General features: G+C 39.0%; 1 long non-coding RNA gene across 1 annotated transcript; it reads left to right on the top strand.

Moving 5' to 3' along the window:
* The first annotated feature begins 656 nt into the window (after positions 1–656).
* On the top strand, positions 657–12485 carry LOC136556799 (uncharacterized). Its single transcript, XR_010783698.1, has 3 exons — positions 657–1362; positions 3167–3296; positions 12229–12485. It is a non-coding gene; the product is annotated as an uncharacterized lncRNA (long non-coding RNA).
* The last annotated feature ends 6136 nt before the right edge of the window (positions 12486–18621 follow it).

An 18621-nucleotide genomic window follows, 5' to 3' on the forward strand; every position in this document is an offset into this window, starting at 1 on the left:
AGACAGGTACAATAAACCTTGGTAAGCTTTGCCCTGGGTTCATGATCTGGGGGAAAAGGACAGAGAAATACCGGAGTTTCAAATTAACACTCTATACTGAAAGTTGGTGGTGTGTGGATTTCAGAATATGAAATGCATAGTGTCTTATTCACTGTAGCATTAAGAGCCTTCCCTCCTCCCCCCTAAAATTAGACCTTCAGATCTTGGTCTGCAGCTCCTGTCTCTGACACTCTGAGCTTCTGCTATTTCAGCTACAGTATGCGTAAGACTGTCAAAGCCAGGATAATACAAATCAGAGAGGTTTAAAACAAGCGACTGGGGGCCTAAATCGCTGTTTTAGACGCACAGTCAAACCTCCCTTCACGGGAGGGCGGTGGTTTTTAATCATGCCTTAAAAATTCCTTAAAAGCAGGGGGTCTCCCCTCCGCGAGGGGCGGTCGGCAGAGGTGAGTCACCGCTCGCCTGGGCGCCCTGTGAGGGGAGCGGGAGGCAGAGGGGAGGACAGACAAGTTGCGTAGCAGGGCTAGGTGGGTTTCCATGCTAAGCACAGCAATTGCGCACGGTCCCTTACGTAACTGTCAGCCGGGGATTCCCTAGATGGGGTCACTTTATTCAACCATTACACAGACCCCGGCCGCCGCTCCGGCGCGCCTGGGCTGCCGCGGCCGTCGCGACTGAGGCTGCGGCTGCTGCAAGGGAGTGCAACGGCTCCTCACAAAATGGCGGCGCCCATGGAAGCGGCAGCCCCATTTTGTGCCCGGCAGAGCCTGTCAACAAACACCGACTTGGCCGAGGCTGAGGAACAGAAGGCGGCGGCTCGTTCGCGTTACGGAGCGCGGAGGGAGGAGAGCGGAGGATTTCACCGCCCTCCTGCCGCTGAGAGAAGACTCTGGAGCGCGCGCGTTGGGGGAGGGAGGAGAGGGAGGTGAAGGGGGACGCGAGCAGTGAGCGAGTCAGAGGCTGCGTTATCCCAGCGCGGAACTGCCGGAGCTGCGGCGCGGGGGAGGGGAAGGCGAAGGCCAAGGCAGGCGGCCTTGGCGCTGCCCTCACCGGGACGTAGCTCCCGGAGACCCGGGAGCTGCGGAGACCCGGGGGCTACAGGAGCGGCTGGCGACGCCGGGCCGGAGGCCGGGGCTGCCTGCACGGGGGGCGCTGCGCCCCGCTCCCGCGCTGCCCGGGCGGACGGGGCCGTTCCTGTCGGATTCCGGCGAACCTGTAATGAATGACAGGACGATCGAGCTCCTTGTGTAGCTAACTAGGTCACTGTCAGCACTTAATTACTGTTTGTTTCATTTTAGTGCGTGCCTTATGAATAAACCGGCTATTAGGCTGATGCTTCAAGTAACATTATCCAGCACCAAGGTACAAAATGTCTGTATTGGACTCTGATCTTGCGATGCTAGCTTGGTAGTAATTACTGTTTTACATTAACGATGTCTTGGTTGTTATAGCTTGGTTATTCGGCTTATAGCTGAAACAGCTAGAGATCCCTTACGATAAGGTTGTGAAGTTGATTCTAGTATGACACCACCGGGCTTGTTTGTTTTATGTTTGTAAACGGGGCTCCTCCGTTTTTTAGATAGAGAAGGGGCTTGTGCATTAAGACTTTTTTTTTCTGATCTATTTGTCTTAATATGCATGCTTTTAAATAGTATTAAATAAAGGAAATTACCTATTTCTGATGTAAGTTATAATTTTTAACTGTACCAAAATTACCTTGATATTAAGGAGTTTTGAAATATCTTGTTGCATACTAAACAGTCAAAGATCAAAAGTAGCAAAAAGGAAAAAATCTTGCTATTTAGTAAAAGGTCCTTTTATCATTCTCTGTATAGTATTTGTCAATGCAATTTGAGTTTATTTGTAAAATAAAACCTGTACTGTTTGTAAATGTTCCTGTATACAGTGAATTTCAGTGTATAAATATTAGAGAATTCTTGCAGACAGACAGGATAGGTTCAGTACCCAAATCGTCACTATTCAGTGCTGCTTGCATGGGTTTTTGGCCTCTCTGTTGGTTGGAGTTTTTTAAGTATAGCTATGTTAAGTGAATGTTCTGTTCTAGCAGCTGTATCCTGTGTTGTAGGGTTTTTTTTTTGTTTTGGTTTTTGGTTTTTTTGTTTTGTTTTGTTTTTATCTTTGGGGTTTTTTTTGTTTGGGGTTTTTTTGGGGTTTTTTTTAATCTTTAATACTAAATTTTGGCCTTATTGCTTGTCTTCAGTATTGCTGCTTTAGAGAGAGCACGCTACCGTTGCTCTTCTCTGTGTGCCACTAACTCTGCATTTGCTTTCTGGTGGGTGAAATATTCTCACTCATTTCCATTTTTGCTTGTGCTGCTCTTGAATTGTGGCAACATTATGTTCTGGTGAGTGTAACTAGTATCGCTAGCTATATGCTACTTGTATTAAACAGTAAACTGTAAATCCTTCAAAACTGAAGTTAATTTTGTTTATGTGTATGTGCATGTGCTATATACGTGAGTTTTGAAAATGCAGCCTATTAGATGGACTACAGAATCCAGTGAATTCCCTCTTAAGACTAGTATATAGTAGAGGTGCAATGTAAAAATAAGCACAGGAATTACAGGATGAACTTCTGCTAGAGGAGAGCATCAGAAAGGCAAAGTTGGCAAATTTTAGTAGCATGTAGCTCAGCCATATTTAATAAAAAATGTTAAAGTGTTGGAGCAACTGCATATGCTGGGCTAAAGACTTTACTGTTTGCTTAACTTGCTGTGGCAAATGCACACTTCAACAGGGAGGGGTTTATTCAGTAAGCCCTACCCATTGTGACTGAATAATACTTCGAAATCCTTTATTAGATTTTAGTGTGCTAGTTTCTTTTAAAGATTCTGCTACTTAGTATAGACCATAAGTGACTAGTCTTCAATGGTACACCATTAAATCATAAGTGAAAGGTCTTATGCATGAAATTAAATGCTAAGTAGCATAGTAAAGGTGGGAAAGTGGAGGTCCAGCATTACAGGCTACTGCTGCACACTTGCTTACAATTTTCAGTACAGTTATTGGAACTTAACTACCTCAGGAGGGTTGAGTTAGATAATCTTAAAAAAAAAATTAAAACACTTTTACATTGAAAAGACCCACTTTCGTAAGCTGTTTATTTAAATAATTTATGACACTTACCCTCCTAAATCTTCCAACAGGATGTGCACCTTCCTCATTTCAACTTTATGGAATTACTACTCAGGAAATAAAAGAGAGGGAAATTTTGGCTGCATTAAACACTATTGAAAATACCCAAGTGTTGATTAAACACTTATAAAAATGCTGTCTGTAAGTACTGTAATTTTTTAATACTTGCTGTTCTTCACAAAGGTCCACCTCTTGGAATTAGTGAGTTTCATGGTCATCTAAACTCTTAAGTTATAAGCACTTCAAAGTGGATGGTTTTTCAGTTGTGCAATGAAGTATGAAACACAAAGCAGGAAAACCCTAAATGCAACTGAAGGAGAAGTAAAAATAAATACATAAATGCATTCCCACTCGATTTCAAAACTGCTATACTTTTGAAATCCTAATTCTTTTGTGAGTCCTGACTTAGGTGTTCTGAACACTCTAGGTTTGCAATACTTCAGCAGTAAGTTTAGAAAGATTGTCAAATTCATATCATTTTCTTGCAGGCAAAAAAAAAAAAAAAGATGCTTTAGGTTATCATAACTGTAATGCAGATTAGGGCCTCAGTGGCAGAAAATGTTTTGGTGTTCTACCAAGCATTGGTGTGTAGCACAGAAGTCATGAATGTCCTGACAGTAAATGGGTGCAGGTTTTTTCTTAAAAAAAAAAAAGTATTTGTTCTTAGTAAATTATGTTTACCTTTAATCTCACACATTACTTTATGATGACCTCTGTGTCAGTGTGATCTGGTGGATGGCACACTTCCCCCTGCCACTATAGCTGTACACTGTTCCCTGAAATAGCACTAGTGTGATTCATGTTTCTGGTTGAATGTGTGAAAGTTTGATTGAGATGCAAAACTGAGAGAGTTCTTCTGAATGTTAAAAAGGAACCATGCTCAGAAATACAGAAGTGATCAGATTAAATTTGTCAAAGGGTTTTTGTAGATTAAGAATTATGGTGTCATACTTGGACAGGGACGGTCCAATTAATTTAAAGCCAAACCAAACCTAATAACTTTATGATGTTTGTTATAAGTAAAAGTGGTGAAATTCTACTAGTAGGAGAGTTCTCAGTATTGCAGATTTGCCAGCAATATTTCATTGTCACGTAGGACTGTCTCATCTTTATATTTTTACCAATTCAAATGACAGTCAACAGTAGCTAAAATTATGTTGAAATTTCTCTGAGTAAGCAGTTGCCTTACCTAACTTGCAAATGGGCATAAATGAAAAGGGAAGTAATTTGTGCAACTGTGAATGTGTGGACAGACAATACATGTGAAAATTTATGCATTTCAATATAATATATGCTGGAAGAACACTTCTGAAAAACAGTAAATAAAATAAATACTGGCCAAATAACATATAACCTAAGTAATATATTAAAATTGCCCAAGCAAATCAAGAACTTAAAGCAGTGAAAACACATGAATACTCACACATGTACTTTAAAAGGAAGAAATTTGCTGTTGTCTAATTATGATTCTCAGTGTATCTGTTGGTGATATGCTCAATTTGGATTTGGCCTTATAGACTGCTGATAGTTCATTGCATATCTGTTGAGTTGCCCAGATAAAAGGAAGTGGTTTTTTTTTTCAGAGTAACTGGAAAACAAATTCCCTCAAACTTAGTGCATTGGTCAAATGGTGGTGTGATAGCTAATTTGAAAATCACACTTAAAACCTAGGACTTAAATTTTTAACTACAGTAGTGTCTAATATAGCTGAAAAAAAAAGCTAATGAGAAATAGTTTTTGAAGTTGTTTACTATGAAGAGTTATCAAATGTAGTCGAGTATCAGTTCCTCTTGCTTGCTGAAAGAGGATAGCATTTAAAGCTCTTGGGGGAATCTATGACTGTTAGCCTCCAGATATTATAAAAACGTTTATTAGGCTGAGCTGCTACTACTTTTGAATTTTGAACCTTAATGTGAGATCTGTCTTACCCAGAATCTTGCTGCAAACTCTGTAAGCAATGAAAATCACTTAGGAAAATGTAGAAATGGCATGCACCTATATATATATATATATATATATATATATATATATATATATATATATATATATAAAATAAAAAAATATATGTTTTAATATATTATATATTAAATATATATATATTTTGGGGCTTCTGAGGATCTCAAGGTCCTTATGTTTAAGAGCAGTTGATGTACAGAGCAGGGTCAGTGTCTGGTTCTGAGCTGAGATGCACTTAATAGTGTTGAGAGAGGAGTGAGCATAGTTCCCTAACCCTCTACCGAAAGGCAAAAGTGCAGTCTGGGTATTTGGGGTGGAGCCGTGTTCAAACGTGTTGCGCAAGCCGGTCTGCTTAGCCTTGTCCTTATCTAGCTTGTGTGCGGTGTGGGGAAACGGCACACTGGGGAAAGGTCTCTTCCCTCCATGAAACTCCCTCGCTTGTAATAGAAAACAGTCAAGAAGCTGGAAAAATTCTAGCACTCCTGCTGAAGAACAAAAAAGGGAGAGGAAAGAAAGTGGGGACTTGAGCAAGGGAGTGAGTAACATCTGATAATTTTGAGTGGGACAACTCCCTCTCTGTGTGCTTTCGAGCAGTGTCACAGGTGACTTTAGATAGACATCTCCTTAGGTGCATTTACCCTAAAGTTTGTTTCTATCTTTTGCTGATTTGGGAATATTAAGTACTATTCACACTTTATTACAAATCAAGACATTAGACTTCTTTATTGTTCTAAGTATTTTATTCCAGTTTTTTGAACAGGAACTTCCCTGTGGCTTGAGTCACATGCTGCACCACAGACTGCTTTGTAGTAAGTTCCCCAGCATAAACAGGAGTGGCCTGAACTTACCGTGTGGTCTCTCAGAATGAAACTTCCTCCTGTCTTGTTTCATCCTTCACAAAGTTTCTCTACTGATACTTTACAAAGTCAATATAGATTATTTTTTTCTTTAATGCTACAAGTTTGGCTAGATTTATAAGACAATAAAGGTGAATTAAGCCTATCTGTAAATGAAACCCTGAGAATATTGTGTTTCATCTGTTACCTCTATTTTAATAAGTCTGGGCTCATTCTTCACTTTGCTTTAGGAAAATTAAATAATGTCACAGTTTTTCCTTTGAGAGGTTAGCAAGCTATTACACAGCCTCCATGGTGTTCTATTGGAATTAATTGTGCTTAGATGTTATGAAAATGGAGTTGTGTATCCTTAAGTCAGGTGTTTGTGTTATGTTTGCAGTAATATACAGAAATTATGTATATACTATACAGTATATATTTGATATTGTGAATTTACTCAAGTAATTTAATTTTTGTTCTGAGGGGTCATCTCCGTTTGCCAAAATACGCAAATTACGTTTTCAAAGATATTTATAATATTTTTTAAAAAATATTTGGGTAACTAGCTGCAGCCAAGTTAATCTCAGGATCAATTTATTAATTTATAGAAGAAAACACAAAGACATTCAATTTACTAATTTTTTTATCTGCCAGAGAGTTCTTGACATTAAATAAAAATCTAATATTTTCTGTTTGCGTCTGAACATAAAATTACCTATAATTACATGCAAACCTTAACATATATAAAAATTAAGTGGAAGAATTCGGTGCTCATTGCTTAAGTTTTCCATCTGTGACATCATGCATGTGTATCATGATAATCCTTAAATATACAATCACTTTTTTAATGCAAGATCCTTCACTTGGAGATGGAAACTTCTCACTGAATTAAAAAAATAGAAAAGTTATTTCTCTGTATCTGATGTTAAGTGTTTATCTGCATACCCTTTTTTTTTTTTTTTGCTTTTCCTGCAGGCTTTTCTAGAGTAATCATTAGGAGAGTATCTGAATGCTCATACTAATGAGTACCCAAAATTCTGAACTAGTAGCATTATCATCACTATATTGCTAAGAAAGCTAAGGCATAGAGGGATTCAATAAAAGAATGGCTGCTAAATTGGGTTGGTTTTCATTTAATCAAAGCACAGTTTCACTGAATATAATGTACAGGTTATTTGAGGGTAGAGGTTGTTCAGCAGTAGGAGTGCTAGCCATAATTTTAGAGCTGTGTTAAATTCAGCGATAGGCTTTTTGTTGAATTTGTGGGTACATGCTGTGGTCCTATCTGCATTATTGGGGCTTTTCCTGGTGCAGCATTATTGGGATGCTCTGTTCCTCAGAGCATTTGCAGTGCTGAGAAAGCTGTATGCCTACGGTAGATTCTCCTTGATATTTCTGCATTTATTTTCCAGCGACTTGAATATAGAGCTCAGAAAACGAGAAGCACTTCGTTAGAGGCCTCCAGTTCGATACAAGAAACTCGCTGCTCTGTAAATCCCTGATAAAGCCAGAAATAGAAGTGGTGTGTACCCAACAGGATGCATTTGCAGTAGCTTCCCAACATCCCCTATCCCTCCCTCCCTCCCCCCGAGGCAGCTGCTGGCTTTTGGTGGGGCCTGGGTGCCAGAAGAGGGAGCACGGAACACAGCAGAGCCCCAGCCTGAATGTCCCTGCTACTGCCTTAGGTAGGAGGAACTCTGAAAGGACCAACCTGCAGCATTACTGATACCACAGGTTTTTCAGAAAACCCAGCTTCTAGCTTTTAATATATTTTTCATTATTACTATTTTTACTGTACATGTACAGCTTGAGATTTAAGAGCTTTTAGCTTTATCACATTGTTCAATAGGAAAACTGCCCAAAAGGCATATTTCTGATTCAAAGGCTACCCTCCCACTAAATTTCAAATTCTCTCTTAAAAGTAAAGGCCTTTTCAGGTACATTATGAGGTTTTTTTTATGTACTTGAGTAAAAATGGGAGTTTTTTTCCTTCCTCAGTTTTACACCTGGATTTTGTTAAAACGTTCTTTTGAAAACATCAGCTTGAGGCAGACACGTGACCTGGAAAATTTAAACTCAGGTAGTATTAAAGTCAAAAAACCAGCATATTTTCAATTGTTTCTTCTAATAATGTGTCTTAAAACCTGAAGCTCTATTGAATTTCAACCCCAAAAACATATCCTAGTAGCTGTTTGGCTGTGTTTGCATTTATAGTCATATACAATGTCGTTGCAAAATACCTGTACTGAGCTCAAATATAGAAAGCCAGCTATCCTTTAATATACTTAGCTTATTCCAGTATAATGCATATGACTCAGAATAACACTGTCCTCCAGTACAGAGACATTACATGAGAGGAAGGTAGCAAGTCCTGTACTTCTAATCTAAGTAGTAAAAAATACTCTTTGCAGTGGTAATTCTTGGTTCTGGCTTCCTCCAATGAGTTTAGGTCTCTGGGTAGCTGAAGCAGTTATATTAGGTACACAGACTGAGTCTTCAGGAGTTTTCAGACTGTATCCCTTTACTGTGCAGAGCTGTGATCGCCACATCCAGTTCTAACTTGTTACAGGACCACAGTCAAAGAATGGAACAGTTTTATTAACTAGCCAAATGGCATGGGAGAATTCCCAGAAGGTTACTTAGTTTGCTAATCTCTGCTTAAGAGGTTCTGGTGGCTCCATTGCTAGCAAAGGCTTAGCCTTGTAAGTACTGTCTGCCTTTTTAATTTCTATTTATTTGTTTAAGTTTTAAGGAAGGACTGACTGATGAATGGCTAGCATTTGTTTTGTTCTCACTTTGCTACTACTGGCTTCAGTTAAGTCTGAGAATGATAGATGAGCTTTACACAGCTGTTTGCTTTATTTCTCCTTACCCCCTCCACATCTCATTGTCACAAAATGTTCGAGACGTGTCTTGTGATTAGAACACCAAAGGCTACTCCATGGTCACATACCTCTTTCTTGAGGAGGGGCAACACAAAAAAAGCCCCGAAAAACCCCAGCCAAACAAGAAACCAACCAAACCCAAAAAGCACAAAAAAATCCCAAAAAAAAAAAAAAAACAAAAAAAAAACAAAAACCAAAACACCCCAAACCTATAGTTGTGGAAAGGGAAGAGTTTCCAATTCCAGTATACGATCTTCATATGCACAATTACTGTAGAATAAAGAGGTTTATGGCTTGAATTCAATAATACTGTTATGTAAAAAAATCTTTTCATTGAATACTCCACTGGGTATTTGGATGGTATTCTCAACATCTGGTTCCAGGGAAGAGGCAGAAAGAAGGACTTGCTTTTTGTTTTTTCTTCCTGGTTTCAATGACCGGTTGTGGTTCCTAAGTATAGAGGTCAGTGAAGCTGACTTCTATATGCCTGCAACTGGTTCAGCACTGGCTGGAGGGAATCAGGCACTTCTCAAACAAATCGTTGAAGCAGCTTCAATATTCTTCACCATCTTTTCATGGAAAGTGTGGGGATGCGATGTTAGCAAATTTCTGAAGGAAAAATTGGCAGACAGGATTCTAAATGGCCTTTTGGTAGCTCAGCACATCTCCCCCTGCCTTAGTATGACCAAACTCCACCACAAAACATATGCTGTGCAGTTGCCAGCATTTTATAAAGCTGTCATGCACATTGAAACACCACAGCTTTCTAGGTGTTTTGAAAGTGGTGTCCTGTTTGATGGAGTTTTGTCCATTGCCACACCATAGTACTGTGCACTGGATGTTATGAACAAATTTTAAAATAGCTAAAACAAAGCCACTGATCACCTAATTGGTTTGTTACTGCCTTCGTAAAGCTTGCTGATCTTTAATATGGAGTAGCTGTAAATATTAACACCCACAGCTTTGTAAATGCAAATAAAGTTAGGGGAAGTTTAACATTTGGAAAGGAAGTAGTAAATAGGCATGTGCAGGAGCCTGGGTGTGTCAGGGGTAGAGGCCACTGCAGGCTAGCTATCTTGGGTGGCACATTTGGAGCGCAAACTATCAAACGCAGCACTGTACCAGCCCGCTTGTGCACTGTTCTTCATGCTGGTGCCCCCACCTATCAGCCAGAGAACAGGAGCTCTTTAAGTCACAGCTCCCAGCATTACTTCCAAGACATGAACTCACTTACCTAAAAGAGGTTTGTATATACATGTATATCTGTTGGAACTGGAGTCCAGGAGTTGAGCATCGTTTCTCAAAAAACGCTGGATCATCTCTTAAAACTGGAGTACTAGTGTTCTGTGTAATGTCTTATGGATGTTTAAAAGTAGTGAGGATTTAAGTACTGATTAAGCAGTTCACTTTATCATCCTTCATTCATGTCAAAATTAATTGGACAAAACTGCTGCCAATTCACTACTCAAAGATGGTAAGTAAAGATACTTGCAAAGAAGCTCACTAGTTGAGCTCATGTTCTGCAGCAATGTTGCCAATTAACTTTTACTAAGAGTTTACAACTTTAAAGTACTTCATATATATCTTGATCTCTAAAAAATGAGTTTTAAGCATTTTTGTTAAGATGGAAGAGAAAAATAGATTGTTAACATTTTTGGTCTGAATATAAGATAGAAAGCGCAGTTTGAATGTATATACATTTGTAGTGTTTGATCCCAGAGTTTCGCCATACTAAGGTCCTTCTCATATACTCCATGATGAACCACTTGGACAAGAAATAAGAGTGCGTGAAGAGGAGATGGCAGTACTGCAAGCAAACAGTTGTTATGTTACTCCTTTGCACGTCAGTCACTTCTGAAAGTACAATGTAATTTCAGTAGAACTTACCAGTGTTTTGCACATTGTTATATTGGTTTAAAAACATTTTATACTTTTCAGTTGTTATTTAACTTACAGACACGAGCAATAAAATTTTGTTTGAACTTCTGCCTAATTGTAATGAAAGAAGAAGTACAAACTCTGCAAACAGATTTTATAGAAGTATGAAAACAGTGCCAGCAGTTTACACAATCTACAGAAATGACATGTCATTACCACAAACTAGCTACTACAGGAAGTAACTCTTGAGTTATGTGCCAGATTATGTATTAACTTGAGACTCTGCATACATAAAATTATTTGGAAACAAATATTCCATGTTCTTTAAGAGACCCTTAAACCTCTGGGGAAGAAAAATCTTAGCAGACAACTCCTAACTCTTTTATTGGACAATTTTTGATACAAAAGATCACATCTCCTCAAAATATGGAATGTAATGTAACTAAGGAGGCAGTTGTTTAATGGGATCACCTCTGAGACATGAAAATATGTGTGCACAGTATCCACAGGTCCTCTTGACCAACACGGGTCTCTCATGGTGCTGTTTCCTTATAGGAACAACTGAGATTTGGGGTAAATCCCTGATGCTGAAAACCTGCAGATAAATAATTTAGATAATGATGTAGCTAACCTAATGCAGCAGTTGACTTGCCAAACTAGTAGTTTATGAATTTGTAGCCTTTGTAGTCTTGGTAGCTAGCTTCTGAATATTAGTGATAGCTTTGCCCTCCAGCAAAATGGCTTTCTACAGTTATGCACTAAATACTCAAAACTGATGGCAAGATCTTAGTAGTTAGGTAACAACAAGTTGTTCCACAATTTCTTAATAGCCTAAACTAAGTGCTGCCTCCAAAAAGAAGCACATCATGCATCTTTGTCCTCCGTTCCTTCCTCTTGGCATTAGCATTTCACACACCTGTACTGCAACATAGATAAAGATTAATTCAGCTGAAAATTTACAGGAAAAAAATGTCTTTTAAATGGACTTGCTACCACTGTGTAAAGGGCAACATCAGTGCAAGAGAATGTAGAAATAAGAATCAGAGAAAGACAGGACTCCTTCTTCCTCTAGTCCTCCTTCAAAGGCTCCAGCATCCACACTAATCCGATAACAACAGGACAGAATGCTGTCCCCCTTGTTAATACTGGTGAAAGAGTAGAAGAAATCTGAAGTCAAGGCAGTTAGGTGCTGCTAGCACTTCCTTGTTGCTCTTTAAAAGGATGATAGAGTGATTACTCTTTTGATAAATATTTCCTCTAGTTTGCTTAGCCCAGTTGTCACAGGCATTTTGAAAGGAGTGCACCTGGCTGAATTGTTAACTGTGCTCTTATTTCTTTTTCAGGGGGGTTGGGGTACAACTGTCATCTTGTGGTGTTTTTAAGAAAACAGAAATAGAAAACTAACTTTCATTTTATATGTAGCATGTCCGTGTGGGATGGACACAGATGATACAACAATGAGTTAGGAAAGGCTTTTTGGCTGATAACAACAGTGTTATATTTTCCTTCTGTTGCCAGCTTTGAGTCTGTTTGCCCCCAAACTTTGTGCTGCATCCAAAGACCTAAAATTTGGAGTCTGCAGGCCTTGGAGATGGAGAGAAGTTGAGCATAAAGAGAGCCTGATGAGCATTTTCAAGACTGAGATTTGGAAAGAAGTTTCTCTCCTCCACTTATGAAGAATCTAATATAGGACCTTTTGGAACATGGCTCATCTATATTTAGATTTTCCTTACCTATATCCTTTTTTCCCCCCTTTATTTTTATATGGACAAGTTTTAAAATAAATGCATATATGAAATAAATTCCACATCTAAAGTCTTGCAAATAAGGGATGTTGTAGGAGTGGTTTGCTTTCTACATGTTTTCATATAAATGGGAGGGACAGAGGACATGATATCACAGGCTTTATTTTGGTAAGATTAGTGTTTTCAGTCAATATTAAACTTGAATAATGAAGTACCAAAACACTGCCTTGTCTACTGCTGCCCTCCCATGGACCCCTCAGTTTTAACTCTTGGTAATTCTCATCCATTTTAGACTTCTTTCCATCTTCCACTTCCTTGGCCTCTTCTCAGTAGCACTTTGCCACTGGAGCTACAGAATATCTGTCTGGAGATTCATGACACCCCCGTAAGTGTGGAGGGGAGAATGAAATTGCAGTTTATCCCAGATTTAATTTTATGTTGCAAACAGTAAAGTTAAGCAACTGAAAAAGAAGTACAGACTTTTAACTGTTGATTTTAAATTCCCCATGCAATTATATCAAATCCATGCTGTGCTTTAGGAGAATGGGGAGAGGTAGCTCTTCTAACGGCTCACAGTGGAATTTTTGCCATTCCAGTGATGCAGAAGGGTTTGTCTGGAGCCCAGAATAGTGCAGCATCATCATCCTCACAGCTCCTCTGTCCTTCACAGCTAATGGCTAAGTTTCTGCAGAATAGTGCAATGGCTAATCCTGTGTAAGAGTCCCAGTACATGCATGACTTTAAATTTCTTGAAAGCCTTGGAAGGCTCCAGAAGGACAAGTCACATGCTTCTGCATATGAATGAAAAGATGTGTGCAGTGTAGACCTTGAGACAAGCTCAGAGTAGTCAATTAATATTATTCAGTGAAAAATCATAAGACATTATAAAAAAGAATCTGCATCTATTATGCGAGTAAAGCAGAGGATATGGGAAGTCAGGAATGGAAATGAAGAAACAGGATAACTTATATTTCCCTCTTTTTAAAAGCAGAAATGTCATATTTTAGGTAAAAGTCCATACTTTTCTAGCCCAGCTGTTGTGCTTCACATGAAACTGAGAAATACTATATAAAGCACTTGCTGTTATGATAGAATTTCTCTCTTGCTTTACTGTAGTTCCCTTCTAAACCAGGCCCTAGTTCTGCAATTCATCTATAATAAAAGGAGCCAGGTGCTTCAGAACTGCCAAGACTGAATTGGGAGGGCAGCATCACAATTTTTCTTTAACTGTAGTCATTGGTGTTTCACATACAGTTAACAGCCACTAAAGTTTTTAATTTCACTGAAGATCCTTCAAATAATTTTTATCTTTTTTTTTTCCAAATAGCAATTTGAAGTTTTATTTGTCTTAAGTGGTAGAAGAAAAATCAAGACCTGCTAATTACTAAAAATGGAGATACTAAACATGACTCTTCAACTGATACCAAACTCAGTTTTCACACAGCGTATTTTCCTATTTCAAGAGAACTTTCCTGTAATCTAAAAAAATAACTGCATATTTGTGAAATCTTCAATAACATTATGGGATTTTTAATGTATAAAGTTGTGCATGGACGTAACTGAAAGAGCTTGGCTTAAGAATGTAAATGCTTCCTGGCAGAGACTCTGTTAGCTTCAGGACCAACAATTTCCCATTACTCAAGCTCAGAGACTTTTCCCTTTTTTGTGTAGGATATGATTTAAGGAGCGCCCCACACAAGTTTCTCTTGGTGACAGTCCTGAATATCAGACAGGGAGAGAGTTGTTTTCTGTTTATTAGACATTCAAGATACGGATGTGCCTCTGCAAGTTTTCTCCAAAGGCAACTTTTCACTCAACCTGGCTAAAAAAGTCTGGGTCCTGCCATCTCCTGTGCAAACCAAGAGCCTTAACTGCTCAGAAGGTCATGTATTTCTGATAAATGTTTAGTTCATCATCATTTTAGAACAAGAAGAGTTCAGGAGCTTGAACAGCAGAATTACGGACTTGGAAAGTTATGTAGACATCATTAAATTCAGAATTCTATGGTCACATTAAATAGCAGGAGCTGTGAACTAACAAAACTCTTTATTGCAGCATCAATATAGGGCCATTCTCCCAAGGTGTCTTCCCTCAAGGAAGCAGCTCTAATTTTCACTATGTCAAGACTTCTTGGGCACGTGAAATTATAAAGGAAGCTCATTGGCAAGTGAAATATGCCAACAGGGAGTCATGTCCAGTGCTGCTGCATCTGGTCAAAGCCAACGTGAAGTGACTGCAAACATGCCAGCCTTGGCACTGGTGAGTCTTGGTGTGCTGTGTGTTCCACTTCCATGCTGGTGAGTGGATAGGACTCAGTATGAGTAAGGCTGCTATGCTCATCTCCAGAGCTAGCACCAACAAGCTGAGAATGTCCCCTTAGTCTCCTTGTCCACTCCTAGCCTCAGTAGAGGTGATGAAGGTAGCACCTGTCACAAGAGGCCTTGGCACCATGTTTCTAACCTCCTTATCACATTTATCCTTGGGATATGTTACTAGCCCTTTGCATCAGAGCCACACTATTCCTCAGCACTACAGCTGTGGGAAAGGAGCCTTCTCCCCAAGATTCCCTGTGGCAGGTGATAAGGATATTCAGTTTTTGGAGGTGAAGTGAGATCTCTGCTGTCAAAACAGTGAAAGTACAACTCCTTATTCTATGGAACACCAGGTTCCAAAGATGTCAGCACTTGAAACATGGTTTAAATGCAGAAAATTCAATGACAATTTCCTGACATAGGTGATTTGTGAAGTAAGTAGAGGAGATGCCCTGGCTGGAATTACTTATTACTCATGAACAATCTGTCTGAGAGTGTAGAGGTTGAAGGCAGCTTTGGCTGCAACTCTGAGTTTTTATAGTTTAAAATCCTGAGATAAACAAGAAAACTAATAAAATTGCCAGTCTTGACTTCCAAAGGGCAAATTTCAGCTTGTTTGGGAATCTGTTGGACAGGGTCACATGAGAAGTAATCAGGTGCCCTGGCATGGCTAGTTGAACTTCAAGAACAACCTTCTCAAAACACAGAACTGGTCCTTTCCAAGTCAAGAAAGGTAAGCAAAGGTGGTGCAAGGCTGCTATGGATGAACAGAGCACTCTAGACTGACTACAAATACTAAATCTCGCCAATGGCAGTGTGAGTGTGCTACCCATCTACTTCACTGTGGTGAGTGGAGAGGTCCATGATGGTCAGAAGAGGCAAATGTCATACCCATCTTCAATAAGGCCGAGAAAGAGGATCCAGGGAACTACAGGCTAAGAACTCTAACCTCAGTCTCCTGGAAGATATTTCCTCCTGGAAACCATTTCTGAGCTCATGAACTGCAAGAAGGTGATTAAAAATAGGCAGCATGAATTTACCATGGGCAAATTGCCACTGATGAACCTGATTGATTGATGATTGTGAAGTGGACTGATTCCATGGATGAGGGAAGAGTCATGAATGTTGTTTACCTTGTCTTTTGCAGAGCTTTTCCCAAGGTCTTTGATAGTATCCTCCCAGTCAAAATATGGACAGGATAAGCACATTATAAAGTGGATGGAAAACTGGTTGAAATTCCAGGCCAGACAGGTTGTGAGTGGCAGTATAAAGTCCATCCCACAGCTGGTTGCTAGTGGCAGTCCTCCTCAGAGACAGATTCTGGGGTAAATGCAGTTTGGTGTCTTCACTGCTAATGATCTGATCTAATGGGAGAGCTTGCACTATCAGCAGATTCATGGATCATACCAGCCTTCAGGGAGGGAGTTGATATGCCAGAGGGCAGGGCTGTTGCTTAGAGGGACCAAGACAAGCTGGAGGAATGCATTTCCAGGAGTCTCACCAAGCTCAGCAAAGACAGGTGAGAAGTCTTCCACATGCTGGAGATGAACTGACTGAAGAGCAGCTTTGTAGAAAGGGACCTTTGGTACTGGTGGACACGATGAGCACAAGTTGGCAGTCGGGGCAAACAAGGTCAGCCTCATCCCACATTGTATTAGCAAGCTGTAACCAGCAGGTTTAGGGAAGTAATTGTTCCCTCTCTCTGGTGCTTGTGAGTCTGCTTCTGGAATACTGTTTTTGCTGCCCAGCACAAGAGACTGACGCATGGTTTTGAATGCAGCAGAGTCACTAGGATCACACAGGCTGAAGCACATGCATATGAGCCGGGTGTGGTAGGGTGAATAGAGGAAAGAGATCCAAACTTATCTTGGAGGTGTATAGTGACAGGAGAAGAGCTCATGGACACAAGTTGCAATACAGGAAATTCTGCCTGTAAGGAAAAACATTTTCACTGTTAATATAATCAAATGCTGGAATGGACTTTAAGTCAATATAGTGGAATCTCAGACCTTGAAGAAATTCAAAACCTGACTGAGCAAGTTGCTTTAGTAGGAGATGCTTTGAATGGGAAGTTGAACTAGCAGACCTCCAGGGATCACTTTCAACTTGTCCATCAGAGAAGAGGAGCAAAAACCAGCAAATGGCAGTAATTTACCACAGCAGACCTGCTCCAACCCTTATTGTCAGAGAGCTCTAGTGCCAAAGATGAGGCACCTACACATTTCAACACTTAAACATGGCAGCTGAGTTTTCCTTTGAGAACTGCAAGTTTCAATGAAGAGCCCTAAGGTCTGAATATCTTTTTGAATCTGGTTCTTAATAGTCAACTTAAAAAAGAATGGATCTGTTTTCAAAGAGTGCAGGCTTCTCTCCTGAAGACATGAAAGACATAAGAGGATGATTGATCAGGATTGCTTTGAGGGATGTTTTCTTTCCTGTTGTCCTAAGATGAGATTGGAGGTTGTAGGAAGTGGCAGATGTTTTGGAGAGGCCCTATTGTTTTCAGGACTTTAAATTGTTGTTTTCCTTTGTGAGTTTCCTATCTGATAATAGCGAATGCATACTTGTAGCTAGTGTACATGGTTACATTTGGCCCCTTTTTGGAGTTAGGTGATAGTTGTTTTCTAATTGGTGCTAATTTCCATTTTCAGACACTCTGCTTAACTTCAGCATTAGCAAAACTATATGAGAAGGTGATGTTGCTATACTCTGTGCTGTGCAGGGCAGTAAATATAGGTATGCATTGCAAGAATAATTGTATAGGCTGAAAGGCTAATATATTTTAGTACTTTGTTAAAAAGTATGCACATTCAAAAGTATACACTTTTTTTCCCAAGCACACATAGTGCTTGGGAAAAAAAGTCATTATCTCTTCATGACTGATCAAATTCTATACATTTTATGAGAAAAATTTTTGTCACTAAAAATTAATAAACATGATACATATTTAATGGAATATATTTTTCCTTCTTCTAGTGTAATGATTCACAGTTTTGTAGCGGCTTCCACAGGTGTAGGTAACAGGATAAGTGAGTGGATAATCGTAATCCTTATATTTAAGAAAAAAATCCTCCTTATTTTTAATGTTTGGTACTTGAAGATATTTCTTGTATTTTGTCTTAAATACAGCATTTCATCATTAGTTTGATGCCTCTTTCTCTATGATAAAACAGTTAGAATATAGACCTTCTTCCTTTCCTCAGTGGTTTGTTAACAAATCAACATGCTGGCTTATATTTTATTAGAATTGTGGGGAAGGGGAAATGAGATTTGCCAAATGGGGAAGGAAAAATATTTATCAGATTTCAACCCTTGGATTAAATTAGATCATGGTCTGTAAGAAAAATTATGTGGCTCTTCAGTTTTGTTTTAGCTGAGGATCTATGATCCAAAAACCATGCTATATTCAGTGCATATACTAAAAGCATCACTCACATGCTGGTCGCAAGAATATGCTTCTATTAAAAAAGTTGTCACTTATAAGTCTTTTTCCCTGTAGTTCAGAAAATAATTTCTATTTGAATAGCTTTGAAATTTCAAGATCAGAATATTTTTATAAGCAATAGTTTAAAGCCTGTGATATAATCTGAAAACTATCAAACATATGATCTTCCTAATGTGCCAGCACTTTGATTACATTAAAATACTTTGTTGATTCTTAGTGAATATTCATGAATGGTGTATATATGGTTGGTATGCATATGCACAGTATAAAACAACATTGTAAAAACCACATCTTTATACTTATGGAAAATTTTAAAAATAAATCATTCATTTCTACCTCATTTTTCCCCCTCATTTTTAATTAATGCCTACTTAATGACTATCTATATTATCTCAGTATAATTTCTGCT

Source organism: Molothrus aeneus, chromosome 5 (assembly GCF_037042795.1).
Source record: "Molothrus aeneus isolate 106 chromosome 5, BPBGC_Maene_1.0, whole genome shotgun sequence".
NCBI lineage: Eukaryota > Metazoa > Chordata > Aves > Passeriformes > Icteridae > Molothrus > Molothrus aeneus.